This window comes from Cheilinus undulatus, linkage group 8, assembly GCF_018320785.1.
Source record: "Cheilinus undulatus linkage group 8, ASM1832078v1, whole genome shotgun sequence".
In the NCBI taxonomy this organism is placed as follows: Eukaryota; Metazoa; Chordata; class Actinopteri; order Labriformes; family Labridae; genus Cheilinus; species Cheilinus undulatus.
In genome coordinates, this window is record NC_054872.1 from 38,056,036 (window position 1) to 38,077,660 (window position 21,625).

General features: G+C 40.9%; 1 long non-coding RNA gene across 1 annotated transcript in view; it reads right to left on the reverse strand.

Annotated features, from left to right (window-relative positions):
* Window positions 1-21,625, reverse strand: part of LOC121514037 — a 185,334-nt gene that overhangs the window by 26,849 nt on the left and 136,860 nt on the right. Inside the window, exon 5 of the long non-coding RNA XR_005992249.1 lies at window positions 13,875-14,033. This is a non-coding gene — a long non-coding RNA (uncharacterized LOC121514037). The remainder of the gene's footprint in view (window positions 1-13,874; window positions 14,034-21,625) is intronic.

Here is a 21,625-nt window from a genome sequence, read left to right on the forward strand (position 1 = left end):
CAATCAGCAGAGAGAAGGACCAAAGTATTACTAATAGTCTGGTTTTAATGTTTCAAGTGGTAAACCGGAGCCCTGGCCCGAATGCTCGGCACCAAGGTAAACAGGTCAATAGTATTGATCCTGATTCTGACTCTCTCCTCTCTCCCCTTCACACACACACCCTAGCACACACACAGTCTCTCAGCTCAGAAACATGGAATGCATTAGAAGCTTTCTGCTATGCTCCGAAGTTGAGGATGGGGAATTGACACATGCATGCACAAAGATGCACAGGAGTGGAAATGTGCACACACCTTTTTTTTTCAATATTCACACATGTAAAACAGCAAAGCACACCCTAATACTGTATTCCCAATGGCCTCTGTATACCTACATGTGAAACAAAACAGGTACACATCAACACATATCGACTATCTCATATATTAATGTCTAATTTGACTTTGTACAACACAATAAAAATATGAGGTAGGTAGGAGCAGTAACAGCACCAGCTGCACCCAAACACGAGGGCAGAGCGAGTCATTTGAATACAGATTCCTATTGTCCTTCTTATGTCAATAAAACTCAGCAGTGCTAAGGAACTAGCGTGGTCAGCAACATTACAGGACTAATTAGCATTTTCTTCTTTCTTCTGCTGGTTGATCTGTTTAAACAAGCCTGGGGGGTCTGCTGTACTTACTGTAATTAAAGCAAAAGGAGCAGAGAGAAAGGCACACATAAAGGCTTCCTCACCAGGGGGACTGCAAAACTAAGTATCCCAGAGTGGCTATTGTGTAGAAGTACAAGGGACTGTACAAAGGTAAAGTTGGCAGGTGAGTGCAGCAGTTAGTGAGGTTTTTCGTATCCAAAGGGGCTCAGATTTTGTCCCTATAATGCCCATACCTGTAGAAACGTCCCTGAATGATACTTAGTTAACCCCTTAGCCACTCCTGGAGCACTGCAAAGTTGCTGAAGCTGCACCCAAGCAAGGCAAAAGAAAATTCCTCTTGGGCAAAGAAAACTGATAACGAATGAAGCTACATTAAATACACAGTGTGAGTCGTAAAAAAACTGAGGAAGGCTTTTTATGCTGGGTTTTCTTTGTCTGAAGTGAGAAGAAAGGAGGTGAAATAAAAGAATATAAATCTTGGATGAAAGTTGGTCAGAAGAAGCAGTGGTGAGTTTAACAGCTGGTTTGAAATCATAAACCTCTCCTCTGATGCTTCACGGTCTTTTCTGGCTGTGGGCCACGTTAGCAGCAGTCATGATCACTGAGGCATTAACAGCACAGCAATGACACCACTGTAATGCAGCCACTTTGCTCTGGATTATGACACTTAGCATGGATTAGATAACCCTTATTATGGCATTCATTTAAGCTAACGTGAGGCAAATTATAGGCTGTCATGTTACTGATACCATGGCTGTTTGGACATGAGCTGACACTGAAGAGGAGCTGTTGCATGATTTGGCTTGATGTGATTGATGCAACAATTTCTCTAGTGTGCAGTGCACAGATCTGAAGAGTGTAATTATTTTATAAGTATGTAATTATTTCCCAAAAGCCTCATTTCAGAGTGAATTGTCCTCAAACTTCATGCTCATTAAATAATTTGGATTAGAAGCATGCCCTCTGATTCCCTGCTAACCCACACATAATGCCATCCAGGAGCAAATGAGAGAGTCTGCTCTGTCGAACGGCTCAGTGCTCTCAGTCTACGCCTCTTGCTTGTTATACATCTACTCCTGCTCAAACAGACTGGCAAAAAGTGGCGGCACCCAGCCCTTCAAGCATATGCAAGTGCCACTGCCAGTTCAATAAGCAAAGAATCATATTTTAAAACAGTTTGTCCCTCGTTCACTAAGGCCCCCGAACTTTTGGCAAATCCAGGACACCACTGGCTCAAATCTACGCTGATGCTGCAAATTCACTGATCCAGGCAGTGATCATGAAAAAAACGCAATATTAACATGGTGTACAATAGATTTGATTTTCTATTCTTGAGATCTACACTCAAAATATTTTAGATATGGCACGCATCGGGCGCTGGTTTAGCTCAGTGGACGCCCACATACAGAGGATGTAATCCTCAGCACACTGGTCAGGGGATCAATTCCTGGTCTTGGCGCTGTCTGGTATATGTCCTTCCTTTAATTTTTGTTTATTTTTCTACTGTCTTAAACTAAGTGTAAAATGAGTCCCTATTTGGATACAGACTTGCTTTTATAGGTAGATTAAAGATTATAACATGACCTTAACCACAGACAAAGGAATCTGCTATGAATTGAAAAATGAAGTAAGAGAACAAAAAGGTGGAGATGGCTTTTGACTTGTAGCAGTGGTGGATTTATTTTACATCTCTGCTGCAGGAAGACTTTGATACGCCTCAAACAAAGTGTGTTGACAGGGACAATAACACTTGAAATTTATCGTGCACTAATTGTTGACCTTAGTTGATCACAATTAACTCAATTAATCTGAACAGCCTTAATTAACACCATAAATTTTTCTGTGTATTTTATCTTATAGGTGTGACTTTACCTGAACAACCTGGTTGTAGATATATTCTTTTGTTGTTCTAGGCACCAAGGAAAGATCATATCTTATTGTACGACTCTTCAATAGCTACCCGATACTTAAAGTAAACTTTAAATTAGATACAATTCACTCTTACTTGAGTAGATTTAAAGACCAGCCTTTTTACTTTTAGTCAAGAAAATTCTAACCAGAGTAGCTGTACTTTTACTTGAATTCAACAGCCAGGTATCTTTTTCTATCTCCTATTGTTACATCACAATTCAGTACTACTTATTTCAACATGTTTATAAAAGAAAAACTATCCATAACTACAAGTTAAGAGTGAACAAATTAGAGCCTGGCTGATTTATCTGTGGGCTGAGGTTATCAGGTCACCATGAGCCTATCACAGACGTACTAGTATCAGTATGTTTGACAAAATTGAAGGGAATAAAAATGTATTTAAAACAACAGCATATGTATGGTGTTCAATTAAGAGAACTTTAAGCTGATGGCAGAGAAGAATCATGGTCCAACATAAGTAAGCAGAACAATACGAGAATGACATACAGGAACAGAAAGGCAGCTTCCAGTAGCAGTTCTAGCTTGCTTGTGTGGCAGTCTATGGCATAACAACTGGTGTTTCTGTGGCAATGATAAACATGTCACAACGAGACACACACTGTTAGAACAGTAAAAATGAAGAAATTCTCTGGCTTTTAAACTTTTAGAAATTTTTGGGGGAATGCAAGTACTCAACTAAAATACACAACATTGGACTCATTTTCTGATGCGTCTCAGTGCAAAGATATGACATTGTATCTTTAAATATCAAGGAGTATGTGTCGTCTACAATTTCTCTAGTGTTTGAAATTATTATTTAACTCACTGTTTTCTCAAATAGAGAGAAGATATTCTGCAGCAATTGTAAGTGGCATGTGACAAAAGTAATGCAGCAACAATTACATGTCTTAAACACAGGTTGTATCCTCTACAAGGCCACAGGCTGTTATCAAAAGTGGCCCATACAAAATGCACTGACATGGAAAAAGTGAGTGTGTGTTGTGACATGTTTGCCAACACATACATGTTCATTTTGGCCTTTATCCACATGCTTACACAATGCATGATGTGTATGCATGCAAGTTGTGTGTGTTTGTGTACTGTGTGTGTATGTGTGTATAAGCCCTGGGGAGAAACCCTGTCTTAAGTTGTGTGTGACAGCCAGCCATCCTGCCAGATCAAGACCTGTCAGCCATGCAACCCAACCCAACCACATCCCCTCACTTCCTCCTCCTCCTCTTCTTCCATCTCTCTCTCTCTATCCCATCCCTCCATCACTGCTACAGCCTTAAACAAGCACCAGCACTTATCAGCCAGAAAAATAATTGGGAGGTCTGCCGCCTGCAATACGCTGGTCCTCCCCTCCGTCCACCCGGGTCGCTTCAGCAGTGTCAGCTCCCATTAGGGGGAACGCCAAGTGCTGGGGCAGAGTTTAACTATCTCTATCACTTACTCTTTTTTGTCCTGTCTTCTGTTTTCATTTTGATTTTTTTGTTCTATCATTTTAAGTCTTTAACGCCACCTCTTTACCTACCTATTGATCTACCTTTATACCTTTTGGATTATTTGGTGAAAGAGTGCTTTCAGACCTAACAGAGCATGGTGATTTAAAAACAGCAGAGTACAAATTTTGCCAAATTCAAATCGCTCAAAAATTTAAATTTTCATTTTCATTTTGCCTTAATTGGAGAAATAGTTATAGAGGGACACAAGGATCTTTTTCTCCTAATGGTCAAGAGAGATACAAGCAAGTGGGACGATGTGTGCATCAGGGTGAAGTGGACGTTGTTGTGGGTACTCTCCGGAGCATCAGTACGTTGTCACTGTCATGTCACAAGGCCGTCTGAGCGTCTCGTGTGGCCGAGCTGCTTGGGAAGCAGGGAGACGGAGAGGAAGATCCAAAAGGGGCCAGCGGGAGTTGATGTTGATGTTGATGTTGCAACTAGGGATATGTGTGTTTGTGCGCGATTGTGTGTGTTTCTACACTGAGGGGCCATGACAGGGACAGCGGTTCAGCTGTCATTCCGGGCGCTACGATGCGACTGGCCGGGGCTGACAGGTCATGGAGGTTCATGTCGGACAGAGCGGTGTGTGGGCGCTTGTGTGTGTCCGCGTGTGTGTTGTAATACAGAAAGGGACGCCTGGGTATTAGCTCCCAAACGTCACATCCACTGAGCCGTGTTGCTCTACCTCTCCATATAAGCATGACATACTGTGACCTCACACAGCCCACTGGTGTTTGGGTGTAATAACCCTTCATTGATACACCAGGGGTGGGCATAATGTAAAAGCAGCTCCGGCACACTGAAATCAAATCTATTTACCTATGATACCCAGGGGTAACTGCCTGCATATGACCATCATAGCTACACAAAAAGCCTCAAGGCAGTGTGACTCTGTGACCCTCTATTTATACTTTTACTACATTGGTGCTCACTGATGTCCTTTAGGACCCCAAATGGTCATCCAGTGTGTCACAATGAACCCTCCACAGTTGACTCTTGCATAAGCGAGGGCACTTTTTAAACCTTTGGCCCATTTCCGAATACATTACACACCTAAATGCAACTCCCACGCATGTATCCTCCAACGCCTAGATACCATTTTGCCCTTGAGCCACTCTCTACCTAAGCTTTTCCCATGTAAGTCCAAGCGGCCGAAACTGCCTCCCACAATGCAAGAGGTGACATTGAGAGGCCCCCGAGTCTCAGCGGATTTGGGGTATCCATCCAGCTACCCGCGCACAAATAAATAATGCAATGGCCGGCTAATGCAGTGGGCCCTGACGCAGTGGCTGACGTTGCCTGCAGCTACCTTTGGGCTGGAAAATAATTACCATGCAAAAGAGGGGGGAAAAAGGCCCCTATACATAGTGTAATGGGCTAAAATGGGGTGATACAATGCAGCTGCCCTCCACGCTCCGATGCCTCTCTCTCCTTCTTTTCCTGCATCTCTGTCACTCTCTCAACTCTCTCGCTCTCTCTTTTTTTTTCCTGATATAAACAGTAGCCAGTGCCTAGCCAACCAGTGTTGCCCGTTTCTCTGAGGGGTTCAGTGAGATGAGAGGCTGTTAGTGGCACCAGCCTCATATTCATGGATGTGGGGTTTCCACTGACACACTGTCACACTTGTTAAAGTAAAAAAAAAAACACACACTACAGGAAAAGGCAAGCAATGAAGTGATAGGTATTTTCTGTTTTTTTTTTAGGAAGTTGTTAACTTGGACAGAATTATAAGACATTTATTTTATTTCTAAGGAATCTCAATCTTTCTAATGTTATTTTAACGATTAAGAAGAACAAGGTTTTTATTTTGTGATTGACAAAGAGAGTTATTCTATACAATTGTTTGTTTATTATCACATTTCAAAGCCACTCAGGTGCAGATTTGGCCAAATCATGAAGCATTTGGTGATGCTGTTGTTTGGTTACCATGCGTCAAGGTAAAGTGCTTAACTACAATCTTTATTTTGAGAGTTCAGTATATATTTTTGGCAATGAATACCTCTGCCAGGCCAAGTATAAGTCTCTGGTTTCCTCACAACCATGCCCCGACAGTGTGTTGTATTCTAATTAGGCTTTGGCATTGACATTGGCCTCAGTTTACAGTGGAGCAAACAGACGGCCCCGGTATGTTGACTAATCCAGTGCAGGCAGAGACGTGCTGACCATGAATTGAGGGCTGATCAATGTCGTGATGTTTACACAGGCCTAACAGTGTTTGCTGAGACACATTTAAACACAGCCCTCCTGCTCTCATCTATCAACCCAGGGAAAGGACCAGGAACAATGGTGCCATTTATCTTTGTACTGAAAAAGACATTCACTGTACAGTGATTATGATGCACACTTAGAAATACTGTGAAATGGGGATGCTGGTAACAGCTGGTTTTGCAAGTAACATCTCTCTTTTTGTACTACAAAGTGGGAGCTAAACAATCATCCAGTTTCCTTAAGTTGACTGAAGGCTTGGACCTCACCTTTTTTCCATTTGGCTTTAATTTTATTACAATACAATACAATACAGTACAGTAAGATACATAAGGACTTGTAAATACCACAACATGACATAATATGAGACAATACGATAGGATAAGATAAGGTATGTACCGGTGTGATCTGGTGTGGTTTGATGCAGCGGGATATGATACAGTGCAATATGATACACAGGCAATGAGAGATGTTCCAGTACCATATTTTCCTTCCCAATACCGATTCCAATACCAAGTTGTTAGGTATCGGCTTAAACCGAGTACTGATCCGATACCAGTGTAAACTTTCTGGACTGACTGTGCAGACTAACCTCTTCCTCACTGCAGTAAACACAGTAGCTTGTGAGTGCAGTGTTTTCCGGCAGCGAAGACAAAGAGATTTTTAGGTTTAAACACTAACATTTAGCATGGTTAAACGAAGCAAAAACTGAAGTTAAACAAAATGGTGCCCACTACTGGTATCAGCAGCCATGCATCCCTACTCTTAATATCCAGACTTGAAACTACAATAATGCAACAGGATGCATTGTGGCTGAGTTGTGTGCTTTCGCACAGTGATGTTAATGTTGAATTGAAGCTTTTCTGTCTCTAATTCAGAGGAGTCACTGCGCCCTTCACACTCTTGGTCCATGTGCAATACACAATGAAAAAGTGAACCATGATCTACAGCAGCTTTTCCTTGCATCCTGACCCCCATCATTTCAACCTCACTTTCTGATGAATGTACTGGGATGGGGGGCTGGGCGCCACTGAGACCACAGGGCATCCTGGGATTGGGGTATGCCGCCTGCCACCAGGTCCCCTTCACTCTAGGGGCCTGTCAGTCAAAGCAGAAAACTTCCCTTTGAAGCTCCGTAAACTCTCTGGAGTGTCCCTCTGCCCCCACCACTTTCTCCCAACCCCTTCCAGGCTCCACACCTCCATCCCCTCATCCTCCCATGTGCTCTCCTCATCTCCCTCTGTTGCCTCCTCCCTTTCCCTGGTGACCCACTCTTGAAATCTGCCGTCCACTGTCCCCAAAAAGTTATCCCCACATCCCCCCTTATCTCCCTCTCAAGCTATGCAATCCAAAAATTGAACTTGAAAAAAAGAGTGGCACAGAAAAGAGCTTAGTTTCACTTTTGCAAACCAAATAAGGTTTAAAATGGTAAGGCGTCATGAGAGAGTAACTCTTAAGCCCTGAAACAGACACGCAGGGTGAATCCCTACGGCTCGCTTGGTTCAATCGTGAGTGACACTGACGGCTTCGACGTGTTTCCCCTTTCCTAAAAAAAATAAGGAGAAATGAAGGAAATGAAGCTGCATTCACAATCCTGGCACATGCTGCTTGATAATTGCTGATTAAGACATAATTTTCACGCAGATCAGGTCCCTGCAACAGAAACTGTGGCAGCTGTTGGTGTTATCAATTAGAGCATTGTTGGTTTTCCATAAATCTAAATCGTGCAAATGATAAATTTGACTTATCAGCAGGCGGCGCTTACTGTATGATGGTGAGGTGTGGGGAGGATGTGCTAAGTGCTGATGTTTAGAAAAATGCTTTGAAGGCACATGTATCATTGAGTGCGGCTCTCCATAGCAGACCATTAGACTTGCTGATGGCTTGTTTAAGAAGTGATGAAATGCGTGTTAGATTTGTTTTGACTGGAACAGCTTTGTTCACACCTCACACTGGCTTGTTAGTGTAGCCAGTGGATTTCAGATAAGTGCTCATTGACTTCCTGGTTACCCACGCTAAAAAGCCATGTGTGTGTGAAGGCACAGCTAAACATGTGTGTTCATGTGGTTTGAGTCCATCTGAGGAAGTGTGTTAAAGGATATAGAGTGTCGCAGCATTAATTGAAAGGGGGGAGACAGATAGCTCAAGCCCGGGGCTGCTGAATATGAAGTCTGAGGCTTAGAGAAGAGTCAGGAGGGACAAAGATAAAGGTGGAAGACTCAACAGTTTTCTCTCTGAGAAGCCTTGAGCCTTGTCCATTGAGACGAAGCAAAACTAAAGTGTTGTTCTCCTCTATCTCAGCCAGCCAAGACTGACCAATTAGCCAATGCTAGCTGCTAATTAGCTGAATTTTAATTAACACCACCGGCATGACCACTGGCATCACCACTTTCCAAGACATTTCAAGATACATCCTACCTGCTCCGAAGCGTCCTCTGAATCATTTTAAGTGGCTTTCACACCAACAGCTCGTTTTCTTTGTTCCGATTTTGATTAAAGTATGATATGCTGTTGAATTTTGAATTTTGTGTTTACACTGCAGTATTCTAAAGCTGGCAAAATGAAGCACATTTTAAAAACTTGATTGTTTTAAAAATGTGCTATATAAATAAAGTGCATTGGATTGGATCGACAAAATGAATCAGCTGTCCTTAGATCATGACCTGCTATGTAAGTAAACAAGGGCCATTTCTAGCCTACTGGAACACTTCCCATTCAACACATTACATAGGTTGACTTGGTGCAGCAAGGCAGTGTTATTTTTGTACCTTTTTCTCATAAGGAAGACAAGACTAAGTCTTGCTAAAAACAGTAACCTAACAGGCCGGATAGACTTATAAATCCATTTCATGGATATATTTCACATTCATCTCAGAAACCTCCTATACAAGTGTTTGGGAAGAGCAGGACAATGATTGGAAGATGAATATCACACATCAGCTCACACAAACTCCACAAGACCAGTGCAGGAAAAATCTGGTTGAAGTTGGGGTAAAAGATTTAACCATTTGTGTTCACTATAATACATTTAGGAGTTTTCTGCCTTTTTGCACACATAAAAACATCAACTTCCACCGCAATTTTATAATCGAATGTCTTCTCTACTGATGTCTCTAGAAATCTTAATCAATTTGGGGGATCTAAGATTGGACACCTAGGCCATTAGACAAATGACCAGCACCCATCAAGCAGGTGGACTTATGAGGTAGTGAGTCACTTGAAACACATAGCGAGGCATTGCACGTTTGACCTCAGGAGTTCATTTGACTGCACAGCTTCCCTCTCTCTCTCTTCTGTGACGGCAGGCGAGCCGTTGCCCCTCACTGCCGACACGTGGCTGGCAGGCCGGCCAGCTCATGGCCACAGGGCCCGCTCCTTTGAATAACGGCAGGTTAAGACATAATCATCTTCGGCGAGGAGAAGATTCACTTTGACCTCATCACCCCCACCCCCCATTTCCTGAGCCCTGCTAGAGATGGAGTTAGAGAGATGGAGACAAAGAGAAAGAGAGAGACAAAGAGAGAGAAAGAGAAAATTACAGTGTGAACCCAGGGGCCAAAAAGAGACAGAGGGAGCGATTGAGGGTGAGGATAGTTAGTTCTCGCCTTTGATGCTTAACTCTCGTCGACAGTGCAAAGACTGAGAATCATAGAGATGTGCTGCGGAAGAAAAAACGTCTCTGTGGGTTGCCGCGCTGCAACCCCAAGGCTGCACAATCACTCTCACATGTTAATGGGCTGCCATTTGGCTACTAAATCAACTGAGGGCAGGAGACTGAGCAAAGCATAAGACAAATATCCAGTTCATTATGGTAAGGCAGTAGAGTTTAAGTCTGAGAACATTAAAAATGACATCTGTAAAAGTTTTCTATAATAAACAGAGGAAAGAGGATGCTAGCTACATGGTAGTACATTTACAAAAACATACATGCTCATACATGTGGCATTAAAGGGTACACAGTAGGGAGCATCACCGCAATTGATGAAGAAAATTCTTCTCATGTACCCGTCCCAGTTTTACACTTTAGATTCTCTCTCTTACTCTGTCTCATGCTGTGTCTGTCTCTTTCACATTCTTTCTCTCTCGCTGGTCCACTAACCCAGTTTAAAGGAAAGCAGCCAGACACCTCCTCCTGCATTTTGTCTGGGACAGCAGACAGCCCTGTTAGTAGGACCAGGCTTCAAATAACTACATATCAACTGCCAATGTTTGTGCATGTGCCTGTGTCAGTGCTTTTGAGTGTAAACCTCCTACAGATGGAGACATCAGTTCACAAACTTGTCTGTAAATACAGCCGTCAGTCTCTATGTTACTGCACACTAAAGCCCTCCATGTCATTCTAATATAATACCAAACCCAAACCTAAATCTGAGCCCTTCAATATTACAGAAAAACATTTGTATCATATCAGGCTTATATCTGCTGATCCACACCCAGATCAAATCTTATATTAACCTAGATGTTGATTAAATATTTATCCAACATACTCAGTCCTAATTTCAAACTGTAGAGATGATGTGCTTTAATTATTGATATGACATGAAGAAAAGTTTGGGGGAGAAATGGCGGAACAGGACTCATGAAATTGGCATGAAGTACTCTGCTAGAAAGACTACGTTTTGCATTCACACACTTTACAGGGGTGTTACTGACAACAGAAAATTAATTGCAAAATAACTGCTGATATGACCAGCCATGGCCAATACTTTTTAATTTAACCACTGAAGGCAGCTGCTGGCTAAAACTTTGGTAAACTGTGTCCCAGGGTGGGAAATTTGCACAAGCCATCAGCCAAATGCAGGTATTTTTGAGCAGTGGCGGGTGGATTTGCTCAACCTACTGGTCACCAGGCCAGGTAAATAAAAGTAACATAGCAGAGTAATTTTGTGAGGAAGAATGGGATAGATTGAGTCCTTGTTTTCTGTTTGTTTCTACTGACTTTACGATCAGAACTGATCACTAATTAACAGTGTTGGGTAGCGTTACTTTTGAAACTAACTCATTAGATTACTGTGTTACATACTGAGAAAAGTAATTTGTTATGTTACTGCGTTACCTACTTCTAAAACTAATGGATTACTTTTGCATTACCAAATATTAAACCCTTTAACCACTCGTTCCACTCGTCGGTTGTAAAAACAACAGATAACGACCGAACGTCTGCATTTGAATGTGCAGACTCTAATACCAATGTAAAGTCTCATTTACAGCCCATAATCTGTATCTCTGCAGCCTGAGAACACCACTAACAGACAGGAAAAACTTGACAGCTCTTTAACATGCTCAAAATCTGACAACAAACTGAGCAGAGGCAGACAGAATCACTCCAAAGCTGTGCGTTATAACAGTGCGTAATCGGAACAGCTGCACAGCTGACTCAATGAAAGCAAACGGAGCTTTTCAACTTATGTTTCACCAGGATGCTGTTCTTGTCCCTTTTATCCAAAAATCCATAATAATGGAGATAATTCCACAGTGGCCTGCTGTCCTCTCTGTCATTTCACTGGTTCAACAAGCTAACAATGTGCGCATAATGGGAGAGAATGTTTACCTTCCGCTGGTACGGCGCTACGTGCCAACGTGACTACAGGAAGAGAGAAGGACAAACAGAGCAGATGCTTCAAGGAACTTTTCTCTCTCTCTCTCTCTCTTTTTGAAGCCATGGAAGAGAGAGGAAATGTGGGATTTTTCTTCCAGTAACTGATTACTTTGTAACACGTTACCCCCATCACTGCTAATCAAGCATTGTCCTCCTCCTCCTCCCTGTCAAAGCTACTGTCAGATATCAGCTGTGTGCTGGAATTGTCTGAAGGTATCATGAGTAGTGCTACAACTTGTCTACTTGCTTGCTTGCTCGGCTTAAGTCCAAGATAGTTAAACAAGGCATGAATTCAGGTGTGAGGTCAGTGGGTCACAGTTACTACAGTGCCACTCAAGAGGAAAAGTTCACTTTTGAGATAAAAAGCCATAGAATTTTAGATGAAACCACAGATTCTTTGTGGCAAACATTAACCTTTTATCTCTCTTTTAATGTACTCAACCATGGTGAAAGCAATAAAACCATTAAATCACGTCAAAATGAATGGCAAATCAACCCCAAAAAGGCAAAATAATTCACTGATATTTGATCCACTGATCTCTGCCCTCTTGTTCCAAGCTGCTCAAGGCGCAGCACTATAGACACGCGTCCTGTGTGACAGGTTGCTTGCCCTCAGTCGGGACAAAACTTTGGCGCCGTGGAGCGCTATGCAGCACTACGCAGCATGGCACAGCCAGTGTGTGCGGACATTATAGATTATAAAACCCCCTAGTCCTGAGCTGTAATCATTGTTGGATCGGTGAGCCAAGGGTCAAACTATACCTCCATGATCAAAGTTACAGTGGTCAGACATCTTCATTTACCTTTTGGGGAACTAAAGAAAACTCGAGGCATACAAAAAATTTTGTACTTTTCTACCATGTTAAGAATAATGAATGGCCAGATTTGTCAGATAGTTTTGGTGTATTAAGGACCAACAAACTGCCCAGACAGTGGCAACACAAGACATGGGCCTTCATAAACAAGTCAAATAACTATGCACTGATAGCAAACTGCACTTGAATGGCAGGGTTAGTATTAACTCTTTCAATTATGTACTTAATTGTGTAGTGCAGACTTAAGTTAGAACAAGGTATGTCACTATAGGTCCTGCGTCACTGCATTTTACTCTACCTACTTTTGCTGTTTTCCTGGCACCACAATTCACACACAACTGTTGTGAACTGATCGTAACGTCTGCTCTGGACTGGTCTATGAGAAAAGTTATCTTATAACTTTTCAACAGTCTAGAAACTTTTTTACAAGGCTTTAAAGTGGAGTGGAGACGAAAGGAATTCGAGTTTTTTTGCACTTCCATGCTGGCTTAATTTATCAACTATCAAAGTTGTTTCCTAACAGAGACTGACTGTTAATATTTAGACAAGTGTGCTAACAGTAGCAGCATACTAACAAGGATAAAACATACAATAAAGAAGAGATTTAACACTGCTAATTATATGGAATCAAATAAATATCAATGCATGGGATTGCCTTCATACAAGGACTTAATTAGAAAATCCTTATTTGAATGGATTAGAGGTAAAGATAAATGACAAGTGAATGGCCTCTAGACTCAACATTTAGAAAAGCCTAACCTGCTAACATAAGTTAATGGGCTTTCACATTTACATGAGAAACCAAACTTGTAGATGATAACAACTTAATTCAGGAATTACAAACCCTAATGCCATATTAAGATTCTCCTGGTCAAATGAGTTGAGCTGCTCTAAGCCCTCACCATTCACAGAGAGTATTAGGGGATTCACTCATGAATATATACCAGCCAAACAGAGTTTAGGACTCAAGTGATTTGTCTTGGCATTTTATGTTTTAATTGTCTCCGAGCAGGAGGTCAATCCACCCAAAACATTTCTGCTCATCAGTGAGTCGTTACTGTAGAGGAATGCATTATAGCCCAGGCACAGATGTTTAGGGAAATACCACACAGTCACATACATGTGGTTAGCCACTGATGAGGGACAATTCTTAACTTAATTGATTTTTATCCCCTTATTAATTTCCTCACCTCTCTCTCTCCCTCCTCCTCTCTTTCTCTCAGGCTTCATCAGCAGTCTGTCAATAGGACTTCGTGGCTGCGCTCGATCCCTTATTGCCTCAGAATCGCCTCAATCAAATCCCAATCAGTCACTCGTACCGCCCATCAGCACCCAACTCTGGCCATTCCCTGCACACACATATAGATGCAGATGATAAATGAAGAATATCAACACAAACATAAGTTCAAATCACATACACCTTGGTTATTACTGAAATCCCTCTGACTGATCAATAGGTCCACTTTTCATTAACTCATTTGCTCCAATTACAGTGAAAGAAGTTCCTGTTCTAAATGAGTAGAGAAGAACAGCAGTGAAAGAGCCAGAGTTTAGGATATTATGAACTATTAAAAGCAGTCCCAAAATAAATAGTTTGTGCTCCTTTTCTAATAAGATGAATCATTTAAACGTCTTAGATTTCTGATGTCAGCTCTGCGCTGTTTCAAGGATCTCCTAAAAGAATTTTACCCTCCAGTATTTAAGAACTTGAAACTTTTTCTTGGCATGATTTGGTATTAGCGTCATTATCATGTTTTATTCAGAAACTTTTTGTAATCTATTGTACTATAAAAGATCCATTTTTTATCATTTATAGGATCAATCAATACTTTATTTCCACACTGAAGGGGATAACACAAGCACAAACACCAGAGTGCTAAGACCAGTTCATGTCAGACTCATTCTGCAACCTTTTACATCCTGAAATGTTCAATTCATAGTACATTAGAATAGGACATTATATAGGGTATCAGAGATTACTTATAAATATCATACTTTCCAAGGCCAGGTGTACACTGTGAGATTTCAATCCAAATCTGAGCTGATTTTTAGCATGATCATGTGTTATTTGATGGGATACAAAATAATTATCTAGTTTTCATTAAGACCAAGACCATGGCAGCCCACCTTTGTCCAAAATTTCCCATCATAGTCTAATTTTCCCCACTTAAGTCATGTTTTTATAAAGCAGTGAACAAACAGCTCCAGAGTGCAAAGCATGGAAACACTTGGATAAACCTTTTTTTTTTTTTCTAAATACAAAACTGATATAAATGAAATCAAACACCCATCAAAGAAAAGTTTAGAAAAATAACATATTTATTGCCTTTAACAGCTTTTTTAAGGAAAGATTTAAAATCTTTATGAGGAGGTCAGACCAGGAAAAAATCATATGGAATTTGCCATTGCCATTACTTGCTGAACAAATTCTAATCAGTACACTACCATCACACAAAATTGTTTATAGAGCAAAAGGTTTTCATAGATTTGGCTTCTTTATTTTTCCCTCAAAGAGCACAAAATCGATGCATTTAACTTTAACATTTACACAATTTTCACCGGAGGGAACATCCCTCAGAACCTCTTGATATTTCTGAGTCCCCTACCAAAATCCTGTGGGGAAACCTTGTTATTGGTACTGAGAAAGGATCAGCCAATATTGCAAATATTATATACAATTTTACTGTTCCGATAATAAAATATTAACTGATAAAATTTGTTTACTTCTTCGCGAGACTCCCTCTTCTGTAACAGTAGGTGGCATGGAGGGTATGTGTCTGCTGTTAACACCAAGAAAAGAGGACGAAGAAAAAGCTGCACACCTACTGCAGCGCAGGCTAAACATAGTGTTACAAGTGTGTGTTTTTTCAGTGTTTTAGAGGAGAATAACATTAATATGTTTGTAAAACATACTCCCCAAAGGGAGGAAGGAAGGTAAGAAGTCCTTCAGTTCTTACACAAGGGATCTTATGAGTTATACAAGAAACGTCATCCTATTAATGGACTATTAACAGAATATAAGCAGCAATAACTGCTAGCATTAGCAACTAGCACCAAGCTGAAGGCTAATGCCAGCAGTGAACCAATTCAGCAGGCATTTGAAAACTGCGTAGAGTGCTGGCAGTGTTATTAGTGACAAAATCAGTCTGACAGTCTCTTGACCTGCCGCTATATCTTAGACGTACACCTGATGTGGTTTCCACACACATTCACAGTCTGATCAACAACATCAACAACAAAACTTTCATTACAGACACCACCAATGTTTTGTGTTAAGACTTCACTTTACATTTTTAACCTACCTTTGATATTAATTATGATAGGGCATAATTTAAATTTTCATTTCAGTTCTGACTTATGCTGTCAAAAACAGCTGTCCACCAAACCTCTCGATCTATTAAGCATAACAGTGTGTTATTATTGGTGTGTTTTATCTGCAGACTGATTTGCAGCAGGCTTTTTGACCCTTAATTTTTAATTGAAGAATGCACTCTACTTTTTATAATGACCAGGGTTTTTTAATAGGGAAACATGTGATTTGACACGTCAGTTGAAGTCTTGTTCAGTTAATTGAAATGTCAGATTTTACAGTTGTCAAGATGTTTAAATTCACATCATAACAAAAGTGAAATCTTTGAAGCAAAGTATTATAACCACAGTATATGTGTTGTTAATTTATGATGTCCTTTGTTTAGCATAGAAATGTAATAGTTAAAGTTAAAGAAAAGGCCAGTTAAAAGTCAGAGCTTTTGTTCTTGGATGTAAACATGAGTGATGTCAGTAAGCTTTTATAAATATCTTTGCTTACCTCAAATTTACCCCTCTTATCTCAAGGCCCAACACAACTGGGCAGACTTATTTCTCACATAAAAAATACCTTGACTGGCAGAAATGCATTAAAAATACATGATCGAACTTCCAAATTCAGAGAAGACACTCAAGCTGATCGCCTAACTTCAAGACACTTTTTCCTGGTTGTCATTTTCACCAGAGGTTTAGTCAATGACAGGAGCTGATGCCTTTATTTATGATGCTAATACACCTGTCAGCCTAAAAGCATAATAAATCTGTGCAAAAATTAAAGAAATAGCAATTTAAAAAACAATTTTTTTAGCCTTTAAACATTTGGTATATGAAATCCCTACTGAATCCAACCACGTGCTTGTTTTGGTAGACATGTAAGGATAGATTTGAACGAATCTTATCACATAAATCCAAAGAAATTTATTTTGAAAAAACCTGAATTGGTATTGTAATCAGAGGAAAAATATTGAAAATGATTTATTCATTTAAAATATTAAAATTTCAATTTTTAAATGATGGTGATTAAAACAGGTTTGATCGTATTATAGTTAATATAAAGCCAAACAGAAGTTTTGTTTTGATCATTTGGCAGAGTAGACTAATAAATGCATTTTTCAGTCTGTCTCATGTAAATACATCCTGTAGACATAAGGGCATCCACCCTTCCCTCCCTCCCCTCACCCCTCCTCCCTCAACATAAAAGACACAGTGTCTTTTCCACCCTGCAGCCCCACCCATGTCCGGCTCATAGTCCCAGCCAGCACCCACCAGCCATGTTTTGTCATCATTAAACCTCACCTGCTCGCTCTGCTTTCCTCACTACATGTCACCTGCATGGGGTTGCCAGCACTGGCAGAGAAGGGGTTAACTCTATTTTGTCCGGGACCTCATGCCCGTGTGTGAATATGTAAGTGTATGTATGCTGTGTGTGTTCCAGCCCACTTTGTGCAGCGCGGAGGCGTACGTGTTTCTGTCCATGTGAGTGTTTGTTCTCTTGTTTATGTGTGTGTGTCCATGCAGGACTGTGGCCTGCTCTCTGCATGTGTGTGTGTGTGTATGTAAAGGAGAAATTTGCCTGTCCTTGCCTAAGTGAATGGCTAGGATTAAGCTGACAGCCCACCTTAGTGATGGCGAAATAATTGGTTGTTCAGCTCTGTCCTTGTCAGAGCGCTGACAGTTCTGCAGATGTCCTGTGCGGTTCTCCAAAGGTTAGGCTCAGCTGGGGCCGCCATTCATTAATCATTCCGCTCTGACAGTGCACCGAGCAGCCTGCAGCTGCCACCCCGTCCCCCTCAATTTCTGTCACCGCCTTGCACCACCACCACCAATACCCCCCCTTCTAGGTCTCCCACCACCCCCCATTTGTGTGTGTATGTGTTTGTGCTCCCCATCGTCCACACAAACAAGTATGCTTAAACATAAATTTGCATGAAAAGTCAAGGGATGTATACAAGCAACAGCGTGCCCCCCGTACATGAGAAGTGTGAAGTGGACAAGCGCTGAGGTAAGGATGTAAACAAAACACACACAAGCAAAGGAGGAAGTCTTCTCTGCTAATGATCTCACTTGCTCTTCTCACATTTATGGCTCAGTAGTGCAGACAGTAAATGACCGACTCTCTTGTGTACATGTAAATAAGCATGTAGATTGTGCTGTATATGTAAAAAAACAAGCATGCATGGATTTCCCATTGCTCTTTTCTTCACACAATACCCAACCTAGGACTCCACTAACCAGCATTAACCCTTCTGGACCATTAATCCAGCGATTCATCATGGATAATGGAGCTCCTGAAGCAGCTCTACCTATGCATTGTATAGTGAGACTCCAGCATAGGATGCTGATGAAACTGATGTTTTATAAAATATAGATAAGGGCCATAATGTGCAACTTATTCAATCTCAAACAGCCGTCTAAAAATGACTAGCATGATCTATGTGAGGTCAGACACACACACTAAAATTACCTCTCAAGTGCGCTAACAGTTCTGACCATGTCAGCAACATTGTTCTGACCCCTTTCCCTTGTTCACTATCTAACGACCCTCTCAACCTATTTTGTCCCATGTTCCAGCCCATTCTCTCTCCTCCGCCTCCACAACTCTCTCAGGAGTGGGGTTTCCATCACAGTCTCTGGTACAGGAGGAGGGTGGGGGGTGGGGGGTTGAGAGAGGAGAGAAACGTTAGAATGTACAGGGAGGAGGAGGTATATGGAGGAGTCCACTGGGCACTAAGTGGTGTGAAGAACTGAGATAAATCCTCCATTATGGTATACCTGCTCCTCTGTATTGATTAACAGCGAGCCAGAGACAAGAGGCCAGCAGCAGTGAGGAGAAAGTCTCTGTGGTCAGAAACATGGTGGTAGAAAAAAAAAAAAAACATTTGCCCAGAAAACTGACCTGCTGTGAGCCAGGACGTATGCAAGAATCCCCACATGTGGTCACCATGGATATGTGTTATAAAACTGTCATAATAAAACTCATGCTAGCATGCTAAGACCAGAAATATTCTTGTTGTTTCGCCTTGCGTTTGCATATGCAATCGGCTACGTCATGAGTGTTGTTATAAATTTACTAGCCTGTATACGTCCTGTCTTACTGGATGACACCACTAGAGGGCACACCAGAGAGTTCGACTACCTGATGTGTGGGATGTAAACTACAAACAAAGAGACCCTCAAAGAGGATACTACGATGATAATTCTAGGATCAAAAATAACAAAATACAAACATCAATAATCAATAGTAACATCAGATCTGCTCAGGCTGATAACTAGTGGTCTGGAGCATCTGCAGGGAATTAAATGTGCATGCAGGGAGGCCTGCAATGGGTTGCAGTAGTCAGTGTGCGATATTACCAGAGCCTGTACCAGGAGATATGTTGTATGCTCTGTCAGGTAGGGTCTGATCCTCTTGATGTTAAACATGGTTGTCTCTATGCAGTGCCAATGACACATGATGGGGATAAATGTGGAATTAGTTATCTTAATTTCATTTAACCAGGATAAACCTCATTGAGATTTAAAATCTCTTTTCAAGGTTCATCAGTTTGTCTTAGTTCAGCTGTTGTCGTCTCTGTTGTGGCCGTCACACCTCTCCTGCCTCCGCACTGCCTCTACCACACATGCAAACTGCATCTCGTGTCTGCATTGTCCAGTTTGTTTGACAGCCGACACGTTAGGCTGTTAGCATGACAGCCATTCTGCATCTGCATAGTGTAGTTAACAGCAAGTACTGTGCAAAAATCTAAGGCCACCATCATTGTGGCATTTCTTCCGGAAAGACACTCAGTTCCTAAGTTGGAGTGGTTTCATGTTCAAGCATGACCCTGATTCTAAGTAGACTCTAATGCAATAAAATAATTTAACAGCTGATAAAAAACAGATTGTCTGGTAGATATTTCAGTAGTCTGGGATCTTATGGTCAGACAAAGAAACTTAAAAAACTGCAGAATTAAAAGAAAATCTCTGCTAAGTGTTACAATAATAACAAATGGATCTTCATTAAACTTTGTTGGAATAAAAAGGCTAGAGATAGCTTTTGCTCAGACTGTAACTGCAGCCAAATGTGCTAAAGGGTATAGAAAACCAATGGTGACCTTGCATAGCATAAAGCTGTCAATTTAAATTTCACTGTTAATTATTGTAGACAAATTTAATTAACAGCTCATTTGCACAGAAACAAAAATGAAGTTTGAATATTCTACAAAAAAGCAGGCCCTGTTTCTCACTTTTTAGATGCCTAGAAGTTGAGCAATTGGAAACTTTACCTCTAAACTCATATTGATCAAGATTTAGCTGGTTTAAGTCCTTGCTTTTTATCACATTTTATGTTCCTCTCATATCAGTCATCTTACAACTCTCCAGATTTATCTAGTGACCTTTTGCAAGGCCACATCCCCAAGTTTGGCTCCACTGGATTAAGCCATTAAACAGCAGGAAAGTAGAACATATAAACAGTAGATAAATCTTAATCTAGCAGCTGCAGTGATGAACTTAGTATTGATAAATGTGCCGTTGATGGCAACAAAATAGCAGCACTTTTACTTTATAGCTGAAACTTAATTGGACTTGAAAAACAAGGGTTATTTCTTCAGGGAAAGGGAATTGTTTGATTATTACGTTTACTTTATCATGTAATCTAAGCATATATTTAAAGATAGGTCAAATCAAGCTGCTAATCTAATCAGTACTCTTTTTGTTGAATGAATCGACTTTCACAGACATTTTTGATATATCTTTGAAAGGTATGGTATATGAACAGCAGCCCTGTAAGCTACATGTAACAGCATGTTGAGAAAAAAAGAGGTATTTTCAGCGACTGGGCAGCAGAAGGTCAGATCAATAAATGAAAAAATGGGTGCCTACAGAATATGCTCCTGCAGCCTCCTTTTTCTAATGCTTACTTAAATGTTAAAGCAACAATATAAATGCTTTAAGAACTGTGTGTACCTTCTGAGTTTTGGCCTTTAAATAAAAAAGTGTTCATTCTTTCACATGGATAAATAAGTAACTTCTGCTAGCCACTTAAATATGTCTCGATGCATATTTCTGAACGTCTTTAAAAAGTCTACAATAAGCTTGTGTGAGAGAGCTTGAGCACAGTAACCCAAGGTTGTGAAACATGCTCAAGTGCTGCTTTGTTTAAGAATAAAAATGTTGCCTGCTCATAGTATGGCTTGTGAGTGATGCTAATTGCTGAATATGATGTTTTCAATGGTCACAACAACACAAAACCCATCAAGGACACAAAGTATCCCAGCGTTTATTTCAAAAACCAATGGGTTAATTTCAAAAGTGAGTATTGACCCTCCACCTACCCATCTATTTACTCTTTGAATAGCAATTGTGGTCTCAGAACCATGGTGGTCTATGTGCTGACATCAGCAGAAAGAGACAGAGAGGGCTGGTTGTTACAAAGAGGAGGTGGGTGGGGCGCCCTGTTGTGCAACTCAGAGGAAATTCCCTTTCTCAGTCCGTCAAAACAGCACTTTTCCCCGGAGACAGAGGCAGCTACGGCATGTATACATCCACAGCAAAACAGATGTGGATATAAATGGTTCAGGAGGAGTGACAGGAGAGAGAATCTTTTTCTTGCCTTGCCTCCAAAAGTTCATTTTTCATTAATATGCGATGATGT